General features: G+C 29.9%; 1 protein-coding gene across 14 annotated transcripts in view; it reads left to right on the top strand.

Annotated features, from left to right (window-relative positions):
- LOC129962049 (tyrosine-protein phosphatase Lar-like) overlaps positions 1–13,955 on the top strand; it is a 648,630-nt gene that overhangs the window by 123,242 nt on the left and 511,433 nt on the right. For 12 of the 14 annotated variants that reach the window (XM_056075746.1, XM_056075747.1, XM_056075754.1 and 9 more), the window contains exon 2: positions 11,708–11,740. The gene's annotated coding sequence lies outside the window, so the exon portion shown is untranslated. Of the gene's footprint in view, positions 1–11,707; positions 11,741–13,695; positions 13,838–13,955 lie in introns of all 14 variants that reach the window. The other 2 variants (XM_056075749.1, XM_056075745.1) reach the window with 1 other exon arrangement.

Genomic DNA, 13,955 nt, shown 5'->3' with positions numbered 1-13,955 from the left:
ATAAATTGAAATCGTTAACGAAGATAAATAGTTGATTGTCGGTAAGAAATCCTTTTATATTTTCTATTCACTGAATTTGATTGTAATAAATAAGATGGAAGCTGAAGTAAGAAATGAGTCTATGAGGATAGAAACATTGGCCGATTTTGTATTAAGTTTTGTTGTAAAATGAATTTTTTCAATTCTGCAAATCAAAGATCATTTTAAAGTACCCTTTTTTATCCAACATAATGTAATTATTTTCTTATTTAATTAAATTCGATAATGTTGGCAATATCAGAATTAGTAAAATATATCTCTATCGCTTTTACATGATTTTTTTAATCGAATTCTCAGTAACCTCTTCGGTAAATTCATTGATTGTCAGTTTTCAGTCTTCTAATCCATTCTTTTTGGCATTGTACATATGTCCAAATAAATAAATAAATAATAATATATGAGATTTTTTTTAAAGTTATAATCTTGGACATTGATGGAAGAGGTAAAATGATAGATGGTATTGGACAAAACTCAAAATAATTGTTAATTTAAAGGAATTTTAAAATAGAGAAAAAAATAAAATAATTAACTATTATAATTTTGTTAGAAATTTTAATGAGATAAGAACGTATTAATTTCTGTTTTATCAATTTTCGTCGGATTGTTTTGACTTCATTAGCAATATTACGATTTTCCGATTTTATACATAAGAAAGTTGCATCGAGAATTTTCCAAAAGCTAAAATTGAAATAAAATTAGGGATGAAAATTTATTTCTTTTCAATTTTAACTATTTATTAATACGCAACGACAGGATAATCCTGCACTTGTGATTGAATTAGTAATAATAATGGAACACATGTTCAATCAGGAGTGAGGAGTGAAAATCGGGAATGGCCCGATTTATCTGGTTACCCGACTCCTCATCTCTTTTTCTTTTGGATTGCGTTTTATTGTTTGACAACGGATTCTAAAAGCCTCCGCGTTTTTGCATGCATTAGGATGGGTTTAATTAGTCAAAACAGGGGTGGGGGGGAGATGAAAAGAGGGGATGTTTCATTTAACAATAAAATGAACTCGGATTACTCGCAGAATGAATTAAAATAATACGATCAGAAACGACACGATATTTACATACACTTGCCAAAAAAAAAAAAAAAAAAAAAAAAAAAAATGAACAAAAAAATGTCTAATAGGTCGAAAATCAAGGTCAAAGAATGACGAAGAATTCCGGATGTGCTCTTATCCATCCGCGTCTCTCCCCTTAATGAGATAGAATCGTCGAGAAGGACTGAATACTGAAAAGAACAGTGAAACGTCTTTTATATGTATTTTAGTATATGAAAAGTATTATATGCGTATACGAAAATATAGCAAAAAATTAAATGTGAGCTCAATAAATGTTAATAAGCTCATACAATGTTAAGTCAATAAATGTCTTCGAAAAAAATGTTCTTCTCTTTATAATCCTCATATACTAAAACCCTATGAAGCGTTTTTGCTTCGGAGTGCATTGAAGAAAACTTAAATGAGTGCATTACTTTAAATAGGCTGAATCCAGGTCACTTTTAGTAACAAGACTTGCATGTGGTTTTCAAATATCAGGTGCAAATATACTTAACTGTCCATATTTACATAAGCTACAATCTGTTGAGGAATTTGGTCCAAAATTTAAAATACAACTAGATATTTACAATTTTCAGTTTTGCAAAAAATAAGAGTCAATTATTGCAATTTTTTTAAAAAAAAATATGCAATTAGAAGAACAGACGGACTTTCTTTGAACAAATTCCGTCCATAATGTCACAGAAATCTACGATTATTTGTTGCAAAGAAAGAGCCAATTTCATCAGCCTAGCTTGTGGTCCTATCCATAGGCAGGCATAATATCAAAGGTAATTCTTTATCCGTCTCAGAAATCTGAAACTTGACGACTAATAATCTCGCTGTTAAATTTGTTGATGATTATAAATACAATGCTTCGAATATTAGAAAGTAAAAATATGCATGTGAAAAATATAATTAGATAAAATTTATAAATTAATAAGCAGCATATATTACATGCATTAAAGCCTTTTCAAAGATAATCTCCTTCTGTTTAACACACTGCTGCAACCAAGTTGAGTGACGCTGTTTCATACAGTTCAATCTTCGTCTCTCAACACGAATGATCGTGAGATACTGACCTTGACGCATGATTTAGAACTAGTCACGCTTTTCAATCCTGACACCTAATGGTTGTTCAATATCCTTAAGTAGCTTTAATATATCGTTGCGTGGATTGTTCTTTCGACACTTTTTAGAACTCTTTTTTTTTTTTATGAAACTTTTTTTTACTAAGAAAACTGCTCTAAAGGGCCTTTTTAGGTATTTGAATTTTACTGTGGAAAAATACGTTTTCGGATTTATAGATCGCAAATGTTTTCTGCTTGCTTTTGGAAGAACAAAATTTAACTACGTGAATTACAGTACACGTTTTTTTAGAATGTGGGTGCGAATTATCTTCATTCTCGCTGAAACTAATAATTTGCCCCCTGCTCATTTTCGCTCGCCAATCCCGATGAAATCCAATATTGTACCGATGTTCTTTTGTTCTAGTTAACAACTTTTTAAACTTCTTTGGCCATTTGTTCAATGTTGGAAGCTTAATTTTCCCATGATGACAACATACATTTGCCGATGGGCCTACTTACAATTCAAAACTCAAAGCCCCGCAGTGAGAATATTCTTTGCTTATATTTGCAATATCTAAATATTTAATCAATTTTTCACATTTTGCCGACAATTTAGTAATTTCACGATCAATTTTTCTAATCAAATTTGCAAATTCTCGCTCGGTCTTATTTCGCATTTTTTTTTTTTTTTTTTTCGTTTGATATTGCTAGACGGGTTAGCACAAGTATTGCTTAGGTATTCAGACGATTGCAAGCCGAGAGATGAGAAACTTCCGTCACTCGAAATAAGATAAACTAACCGATAAGCTATTCATTAGTGCTACTAAAGATAAAATTAACAAATAATAATGTTGTAAACTCATTTAGTTTTAATTAAAATTTTACTTTTCCTTGCTTGGCACCATTGCAGCGTTAAGTCATGGGTTAAGTAACTCACTATTTACCAATCACAAAATAATAATAATAATAATAATAAATGTAACAATTTTTGCAGTAACATTTTTATATAATGGATAGATAATGATGAATTGACAACCGGTATCAGATTTTGAGTTTTTAAATAACTTCCACATTGAGGAAGATAAACCAATAAATTGAAATAATTATACTATTCAGTTCACTTTAATATATACGAAGATAATTTTCTTGGAATTCCCTTCAATCCTTTCAAACCTAATGGAATTTAAGAATAAATTATTTAAAAAACAAATTTCACTTCCAAATTTAACTCTTAAAAACTTATTGGGATATATTTTTGTCACTGCACTTTGAACTTAATTTCAAATTCATCCTCAAGAAGTTTAAAAATTGAAAATAATTATTTTCTCTGTGTATTTTTGTTTTGTTAATTCTGTTGTTTTTTAATGAATTGATGAACAGCGAATTTTATTCCGAAATTTATATACCGAAAAATTTTATTCAAATTATTTAAAATAGTAAAAATGGATTCAAATGTGTTAAAAGTTACTCACATTATAACAACAATACATGCATGATGGAGTTCTTTATTTAATAATCTGTATGTCTAACGATTATATGTATCGTTATAAATTTGTTTAATTTATTTATCTAATGTTTTGATTATATAATTTAGAATAAATGATGAGAATAAAAATTTATAAATGTGCTTGTAAATACGTTTATAAATTTACAATTAGTAAATGTATTTACGATTTTTTTTTTATTTCCTGTTTTATTTTATTCAATAATATTTTTAGTTAACAATATTATTTAGTAAATAATGGTATTTGCTGTATGCTTTTATCTATTCTATTCTCTTATGCCTATAATCTTCGTTCTATATAGTGCAAATCTGAATGTGAATTAAAATTTCCTGACATCTGATTCCTATTCTTCAATTCTGAAACAATTTTTCCCACAGTAAGACAAACTGTTTTTGTTTTTTTTTTAATTCTTTAAGATGATGATGGATTAATATTTAAGTAGGCAGCTAAAAAAATGGAATGTTTCAGAGCGGCCCTTGACATCTTAGAGCTTTTCTTGCTTCTCATTTGTCCTTGCATATCAACTTAGATTTAAATATTCCACTTGCATATCTTCTGTCAACCACCAAACAAATTGAGGATACTAAATCAGTCATCCTCAAGTCCTCCAAGAGCCCGCCCTTTATCACGCTCTGCCGTTTCCGAAAACGAAGGAATAACTTCCACCATTAGTTGAGGAGTCCCAAAAATGAAACTAATTATGTCGGTAAAACACATCGTAATTTACGCCAAACTTTTGGGGGTAATATGTAGACGTTGGAATGCGCGGCGCGTCAAGTACCCAGCGTTTTAATTTAAATGCTCACTTTATTTCCCTGCAATCTACACACAACTTAAAATATGAAGTGTTTAGCCCAAGCCCCGACACTACCTTTTCCCGGTCCTTCTTAATATTCAACAAGCAGCCGACACACGCGGTGAATGACAAGTCATTACTCAGGGATTCAAGGAGTTAATTTAAAGCCTCGTCTTAGTCGGGGGAACGTAGCGGTGGCTGCAGCAAAATGTCTGAACTTTCCGCTTGAATGTAGCCGTGACATATCTTTAATGAGTCTCCCTTGTGGTGGTAGTAAGAGTTACTGAATGAATTTTTGGGCTACGTATGCAAAGCAAGGGAGTTGGCCTGGACCAGGAAGTCTACTCCCTGGCATGGAGTAACTTACTCTCTACTCTAGTTTTGATCCAAAAGGACGACACGACAAGGTCATTTAGTTCATGAAGATGGGTTGGGGTTTCAGAACGTGTTTTGATTGAAGTAGCCGTCACGGAAATGTTAGCAGACGTAGAGCGCCTTTTATGTCAAAAATAGATTTGTGTTTATTATAGTGATGAAAAAGGTTTATGAACTGTTATTTGTTTATACAAAGACATATTATTTAGCTGGTTCTTATAAATGTGTTCTTTGTTTTGGTTGTGCTGACAGAAAACTTATTTGCAGTCTGGAGTTCGGAAATATCCATTCAAAATTAAATTTCTTCATGCATGCTTGAAATATGAACACATTAACAGTAATTATATATATCATATAGATGCAAAGATTTACAATATTTTCGTAGATTAAATTATATACATATACTAGCTGGTACCCGGCGCGTTCCTGCCGCAGAAGAAATATTTTGGAAGTATTTCAAATTTGAAATGGCTGTCTTGTTTAATTTGGAATGATATAAATAATGATTTTTATTTTCATGTCTACAATGAATACATTTAATGATGCATAAAGTAGAAGTATAAATAACATTTATTCTATTTTTATTTATTTATTTATTACTTTAGATATAATAGTTGCACTGTGCCTATAACCTTCGCGCAAGTGCAAGCGATAAGTTGGCAAAGTTATATCGCAATCGGATGAATGGTGTGGCAGCGCATAAACTACGAATAAACAAAAATTTATTTTTATATGTTGGAAGTTATAATAATTGTACTATGGCTACAACCTTCCCGCAAGTACAAGCAATAAGTTGGCAAAGTTTTATCACAATCGGATGAATGGTGTGGCAGCGCATAAAATACGAATAAGCAATTCATTTTTATATATTAGTTAAATATTGGCAATATTTGTCCTTTCTTAAAATACATAGCTCTTTGAATATTTCAGCATTGTGTATGCATCTTTTATAAGAATAATTTTTAAGTAATAAAGTCACTTTCAAAAGAAAAACAATGTTCTTTGATTTCACCATTTTCATGACCATATATTTGTCCTGCTTTAAAAAAAATGGCGTGTGTGGTTTACTAATGGCGTGCAAGTTTCAGATATAAGCTGCCATTACAGTAATGCTATCACGGATTTACGTTATTTAAGCAAAATTGCATTTTTAACATACATCACGGATATATGTTATTTACTAAAATGACATTTTTCTTCGATCATTTAGAATGCGGCTCAAATAACGAAGCAACGAAATCAACATATCAGAAAATAAATTTCTGGAATATATAACATAATAAATATGAAATTACTTTTCGATCGCATGCACCAACTTGGATTCACCTTCACCATGATTTCTACTCTTCTACCGGTATATTATTTATCTACCAATATATGAGATATCTTTAATGCATTAATATTAGAATTATCTTTTTAATATGAATATCGCGTAATAATTTAGTTTTTGAAAAATATGTTGATTTTCTTAATCTTTAGGCTTTAAAAAAAAATTCTGTTATCAATAGAATATATGAATAAAGCCAGATGTTTCAGAAAATGTGCAGTCATTTCTTTAATGGAAATCGAAACTAACATGTCTTTTAACTTCCTTTAATATCTGTGATTTAAACAAAAATTTAAGAAATACAGTAAAACTTTGATTGAAAGAATATGGAATTTAAACATACTTAAGATTTAACTACCAAATTTTGAATAATGTATAAATTACAGTTGGAAGAAAAATCACTGATGGAAAATCTTCGAACAGGTGAATTCAAATTTATAAGCATTTTTTAACTTATAGTACATGAATAATAAATATTCTGTTTGTATATTATTTAACTCATTTTCATTTGCGAACTGTTAATTTAAATATTGTTCACCACGCAAATTGTCAATGAATGCGCATCAGAATTTACAAATATTCTTTCGCCTCTATAATTTATTTAATCAAAGGTTTATTGTATGCTCCTTAATTTACATGTTTTTTAATCGATATTAAGTCCGCTCCTATTCTGGTTTTAAATATTGTTCACCACACAGCTTGTGATTTAATGGGTATCAGAATTTGCAAATACACTTTCGCTCCCTATGATTTATCAAATCAAATGTTTACTGTACGATCTTTCATTCACATGTTTTTCATCGATATTAAGTCCGTTCCTTTTCTGGTTTATTGAAAAATCGGATTTATAATGATAGTTTGTTTACAAATATTGTTTGTAGGAATAATAACTTGCTTCCAATAATTTCAAGACAATTCATCAAGTGCGAAATTGGATTTATACAAGGGTATTTGTGATATTAAATATCGTTATAAAACTTTTTTTTTGTATCATGAACACTATAAAAAATAATTATTTTACTCCTTGTTTTTATTACTTTATTCCTTATCTTCTTTAATCTCAAATTCTTAATACCATTGTTATGTTGAAACTCATTTAAAAATTGTCATTTTTAATCATATCATCTTAGATATTCAATTATCTCATTCAGATTTTGCCTTGCCTCCATCACAAAAGTATTCATGTACACTGGCAATTTCTTCAAAAACCATTTTAATACATCATTCCCCCTTCCGCAAACACCTACCTATTCGGTTTAAAAGCCGAATCCTTTCTCAACAGAGCTCTAATTGAATTTTAAAGCTGTTTCGTTCAAATGCTGCTGGCTCTCATTTCAGCGCGCGAAATAAGCCCCTCACAACTGAAACCTCTTAAGTGTTATTCTCGTAATTAACTTTTCTTTAAAGCACTTAAGCGCGGAAATCTCCTGGTCCAGAAGGAGAAAAGCGCACAATCTCCCAACCGAAAAGGAGAAATACATCTCTTGGGAGGAACAGTTTCGATTTCCTGCGGAATAAAAGTGTTTCACATTAAAAAATGCCGCGGAAAAAGCGACAGAGTGGAGTGGGATCCTAGAAAATGGAGTGTGGACTACCTGGGCAATCGTCGCATCGTTGACCTAATTACTTTCACCGTGGTACGTTATTACGATAATTGGAAAAGCTTGAATTCCGCAAGCGACGCTAATTTCATGAAGTTTTCTGGAAAATAGGCCTGTGCATAATTTAGTTGATTGCCAGACAGCGTTAATCATGTCATCAAATCAGGAGGAGTGGCACTGTTGGTTGGAATAGGCGAGTTCCCGAGTATCCTGGGAGAGTTGTCTATTCAAACAATGGCCCATGATTGCTCTTTCAGTGCTTTTCAGTTACAGTTGGGGGGTTATTCAAGGTGACGTTTATTTCTTTCGCAGTCCATTGGTATTCCCAGAAGTGATATACTTGTATAAAATGTGGACGTGCCGGAGAGGATTTATTAGTGTTGCTTTATGATGTCTGCGTATTATGTTTCTTGGCAAAACAATTGAATAGCATGGATAATTGTATCTTCGTGAAAGTAACGTTTTATATTATTTTAACAAGATTAGGGTATATTGCACTTATGAATTCAGATTTACAGTACATTTGAGAATCTTCGTATAAGGAATTGGAATAATCAGTTAAAACGTGTTATATGCTAATATAATATATAATATGCTTTTGATTTTTTTTTTTTTTTTTTTTTTTGAATAACGTTTAGAAGTAACGAACCAAAGGCAGCTTCAAACTATTTGATTGGTTACCATTTGTTACTATCGTATTGCTGCTGTAATTTTAAAATTGACTTCAATAATGAAAATAATATATGAGTTTTAAGTTATTTGAAGAATTTCCTTGGAAATTGCAAACAAACTTTTTATCATATGATCAGGTTAAGAATATGGCAATTTCTGTATATAGACAAAGACGTATAACTTCATACAACTTTTTTTTTTGTAACAAAGAAAGCATACATTATAAATAATAACGTAATTATAATTTTAAGATTGGGAATGCGTTATCCTATTTCACTTGGATTCCTGCGTTAAAAAAAATGGTTAGACTTAGTGAATGTTTCGCAATACGAGTAAGATTCGGGAACGAATTGTTCTTGTTAAACGAGGTTCCCGATTTTTTTTTCGTTTCATAAAACAGCACAAACTTTTAGAGTTAACAACTGACTTCAACAATATTAGAAACGAACTTCAATGCTGCTTGTTTGTATCCCTGTCCTGCATATCTAATTGCAGTATTGTAAAATTAATCTGCCATTAAATTATAAAATAACTACTATTAAATTATAAAAGAAAGTATCCGTTTGCGGCTTTAATTGCAGGAGCCGGATTTTTTCCATTAAAATCTTTTGCGCCTCTTACTATGAAATTATCAAGTTATAGTTCCTGTTTATTAGATTGATTCTGTTGGGATTTTTAGATGTGGTAAGCTATTTTTAGTCGTCTTCAGTCAATTAATTTCATCTAATTAAATGATAAATACGAAGTAATACAGAAAAGAAAAAAAAAATCGTTGAAACTTTAATCTATGGCTGAATGTAGTGTGTAGTTTTTCATGAGATCTAAAACAAGGAATACATTTTAGTTATTTCTGTCTATAAATAGACATGAATTGAAATATTAAAAAAGATATTAAATTAAAACCAATTCTTCATTTAATTATGTATTTCATGCAAAATTTGCTGTAATAAAGGTCACTTTTACATTTCTAAGATTTTACTTCACTGTTAAATTATTGAGATATTTCGATTTTTTAGCTTTTGCTTTCTTTATCATCATATATTGTTTGGGGGTTTTTTTTTGGGGGGGGGGTATGATTTTATATTAAAAAGTCTACATATTGCCTTTGTGCTTACTATTTTGATCTAAAGGTTTTAGCTTATATGTATCTAATTTTAAAACAAGTTGCTTTTTGTTGTTGCTTTATATTCAAATTAAAAAAAAATCGTTTTTAATCAACAAAAAAAAAAAAAAATTATGCATAAACAAATCTTGGTATTGGACTTTACTGGAACATCTATGTCTAATATTTGTTTGCAGAAGATTTAAAATAATTATTTCAGCGTTGCAAATTCATAAATAGCATCATATCACGTTTCGTAAAAAAAACATCACCGGAATCCAAAAACATAAAAAACAAATTTGCAAGTCCAGTAGGTGAAAAAAAAAGTTACCATGACCTGCTGCCCTTTATTCTTTCGTGATTGAAAATTTCAATTTTCCGCGTTATTTTGTCTTTAACGTGGTATTTGAATCAACTGTAAGTTGATAAACTACCTCCACAATGTGTGACGCTGGCACTAAAAATTCGAGTCAATGCTGCAATAAACCAAATCAAAAATGCTGCCAACAATTTTCTAAAAACTCCTGTATCAATTTAAGTGGGTAGCCGTGTGTTCAATGTAGAGGACGAAGGGAACAACGTAGGTATTCAGAGGGGTCGACGATAAGGAATTTAGTTATGAGGTCACTCGCCTTGAATGCCATTGTCCAACGTCGTGTCCTCCCCCCTCCTCAACAATTCTTACGATTGGATAGCATCTGTTATTTATTGTTTCCCTTTTTTTTTTCTGTGGTCGCGTATCTGTTGTAGACGGTTGTTGCCTTGTAGCTTTATTATTATTGTTATTATTCCTCTTTTTTAAAAAACCTATTGTCCGAATATGGATGGGGTTCTGTAAACTTCGCAGTTATTGTATTTTTTTTTTTTTCACTTGCATTTTTGCTTCGTAATTTGGTTCTTATCAGCGGTATCTACTGAGGAATATCTAAGATCTTTTAGAGAGACACAATATATTTAAGTGAAATAAAATGAATCTGTGTGAATAGGTCTTTGTGGCGTCACAATTTTTGCAAAGTCAACCATTGCTGTACTTTTTTTTTTTTACTTAGATTTTTTTTCTTAGTAATTTAATGACAAGAGACTACTAGTAAGAAATGTGAAGGGACTTTCCACTTGGATTTTAAAGTAATCAACAGCGATAGTTTTCTGGATTGACAAGCAATACATTTAAAGTCACTAAATCAATTTTTAAAAAAGTTTGGATCATTGTTTTTTAATTCAGAAAAATGTGTTTCTGATCGAACGGTTTGCTAAAAATGATGATTATATGATTTTCTAATCATCATTAAACATCATCTGTTAGCTGTGTAATCTTCGGATAGTTTTTGATTTAATATATGGCTATCCCATTTTATCAAAAATGCGTACTTGAAACTCTACGAACTAATGATGAAATAAAAATACTTATTGAATACCTTATGATACTGCATGTCTTCTTATATTAAAATTTTTGATAACGCCGCAAGGAAATTTGATATTTTAGTCTGACATTTTTTATAAGGTTTTGAGCAAATAGTTATGTATATAATTATTTTCGCATCTTAAATATTTTATTTAAGTAAATTTGTGTAAATAAATTTAATGATTTTATAATTAGGTACAATTTATAATTTTTCGTGAAATTAATAAATGATTTCAAGGAAAAAAAATTATTCACTAGTAATATTTCTAAATATTAGAAAAGTGCTTCATTATCATCTATTTGATAATTTATAAATTATTTTCATAACTCTGTGCTTTTACTTCATTATAGCTAAATTTCCTGGCCGTGAGTTGTTTGAATTTGTTTTTATTTTTAAATGTATGTCAAATCCATGGAACTGCAAATGAAACTATTCTTTAAATAACAAGGTTTAGTACAATATAGCCTTTCAATGAAAGTTTAAGGCTACATCATTTTAATTATTTCGGATACACTACAAGTTTTAATATCATTTACACTATTTGACTTTTATGACTATAACTAAAATAATACAAAGGAATGGTTTATTTTCCTCTAACAATTTAGAAGAATTTTTTAATAATTAATTAAAATTTCTATATATATATTTTAAAAATTGTGTACTTTGGAAAATGAATTTCAAGTAAAATTTCAAAATACAGTTGAATCATGAAAATGTTAGTGAATCTTTTTGTTTAACAATCATGAATTCTAATTATATTAATTCATTTTTTAGGATTTCAAGTGGTGTTTTGAATTGTTCTTTGTGGTAAGTCGAGTTTATGTATTTAATCAGACTTATAGATCCGAATTTTAACTTCCAATATTCATGATTTTATAGTTGTTATTTTACTTCATTTTCTATAAAATTCAACCATCTTAACATTTTTTTCTCTTAAAGATCTCAAAAAGAATTAAGCATTAATTAATGGAAGTCATTTATCAATTTAAAAAATATATATATCCAGTGATATTTTGAATAATAAGTATTATTACGAAATAGAGAGGAGGGGGAATGTCCAAAAAATTGAAGAATTAAAATAAGATTAAGATTTTTTTTTTAATTTAACCTTTTTTTATTTTTATTTTATTTAAAAAATCCACTTTTTAAATTTCTATAAATTTAATTTCATATTTCCCAGTGCAACAGATGAAATCTTTATCTTTTTAAAAGGCTAATCTTCATTATCAAAATATCATTTTTGTTTTCTTTTCTCTCTCTAAATTGAGAATGCTACACACAGAGAAAAATCTTCTCTTATTTCTTTTGCTTTTTTTATTCTTACTATATTTTAATATTTCTATATGGTAAAAGGAATACTCTAAAATATAAAGTTCTAAAACTTTCTCTGCATTTTAATATGTATCTTGTTTGGAAGACTTTGACAATATTCTTTTCACAATCGATTTAAACAGTCAACAGTAATTACTATCGTTTAAAATTATTTATTTATGTTTCATAATTTGAGCTCACATATAATTATTTTAGTGATTCATTCAACTGTTGCATATTATTTTCTCCAAATATATTAAAGACATCTTTATTAAATTATGTTGAGTGATATTAATAAAGCTAAATTTCGATATCAAGAGAAAAATGACAATTAAACTGATAATGTAATCTCAAATAATATATAAAGAACTGAACATTCAAACATATCATTTCCATTTCACAAAGTATGCCTTTTCATGTGGATTAAGAATCTGCAAGGCACAACCATATGAAATAAAGTAGTCTTTGCGCGTTTATATTACGTTGTATCTGGCGATGGATTGACTTGAAAATAAAATACATCTGCTTAGTATATCCTCCTTATGCTCTCCATTAAACTCATTTTAAGATTTATAGAAGTTGTTGTGTTATTGAGAAATGCAAATCAAAGTAGATGCATGCATGTAACTAAAAGAAAAGCAGAAAATGTTATATCAATGTACGCATTCATTGGTAAATTGGGTATAAATCAAAAATTATAGATTGTACGTTTGTGTTGTAAGACATAGCAGTTCTTTTTTGAAATTAGAATGAGTAACATAAAACTTCTATAACATAAAAAAATTATAGAAATAAAAAAGGTATTTAAAAAAAATCTTTTTGGAAAAAGAAATTTTGGTGGTTAATGATTGAGCTACATTTTTAAATAAATGGTAGAACAAATACAGAAGCTGTCGTTCCGCCCTAAAACTACTCATTTGAGCCCCCCCAAAAAAAAAAACCTCAAAGCACTATAATGATCAAAACTCATGTGCTTTCATAAATAGTTCATTCCAAAATACTAGGTACTTCTTTTTTTCTTTAATTCCAATTTACAAACACCCACTCCCTTTCTTTTGTAAGCCCGACAGAACTATTTACTCGAGCAGTTTTAGTATCCTTATGATCATTACATAAAAAAAGGTACTCACGGAGAGAAAGAAAATACTCTGGAAATACAGATTAAAAAAGCGGCTTTATTATTTAAAAAGCTTTTCTTATTCCTGCCTTGACTACTATAACGCTGAGCCTTGCGTGCCTCGGAAAGGCGTTCGGACAGGCCTGCCTACATTGGAACAGACCTTCTGTCTGAATAGGACTGCAATTTTTTTCTTTCTGCCTGTAACACAATTGTCTCCGTAGTGTGTTTTTTTTTCCCTTTACCTGGAAGTTGTCCAGCAGTCATAATTAATTCATTTTCATTCCCTATCTCAGAAAGAGGGGAGCTTATTGATCGCCCCTGCCCTTTACAGGTTTCTGTGCTTCGAGTGACGGACGGAGAAGGCAGAAATAAAGATTATTCCTGCAGTTGCATGGAATCACGTAATTACCTACTGTGTCAGAGTGACGGCCGTTCTTTTGTACGTGACCAGCTGAATGTAAATGTAACGTATGGTGTGTAACTTTTCTATTCCCAAGCCTTTTATGAAAATCAATTCTTCTTTTTGTTGGATTATATAATTTTCCAAGTTCCATTTAGGAATCGATTATTTTTCAGTGTTACATTTAGGTA

The sequence above is a fragment of the Argiope bruennichi genome, chromosome 2 (genome assembly GCF_947563725.1).
Source record: "Argiope bruennichi chromosome 2, qqArgBrue1.1, whole genome shotgun sequence".
Classification (NCBI taxonomy): Eukaryota; Metazoa; Arthropoda; class Arachnida; order Araneae; family Araneidae; genus Argiope; species Argiope bruennichi.
This window is presented reverse-complemented; position numbering and strand designations above follow the sequence as displayed.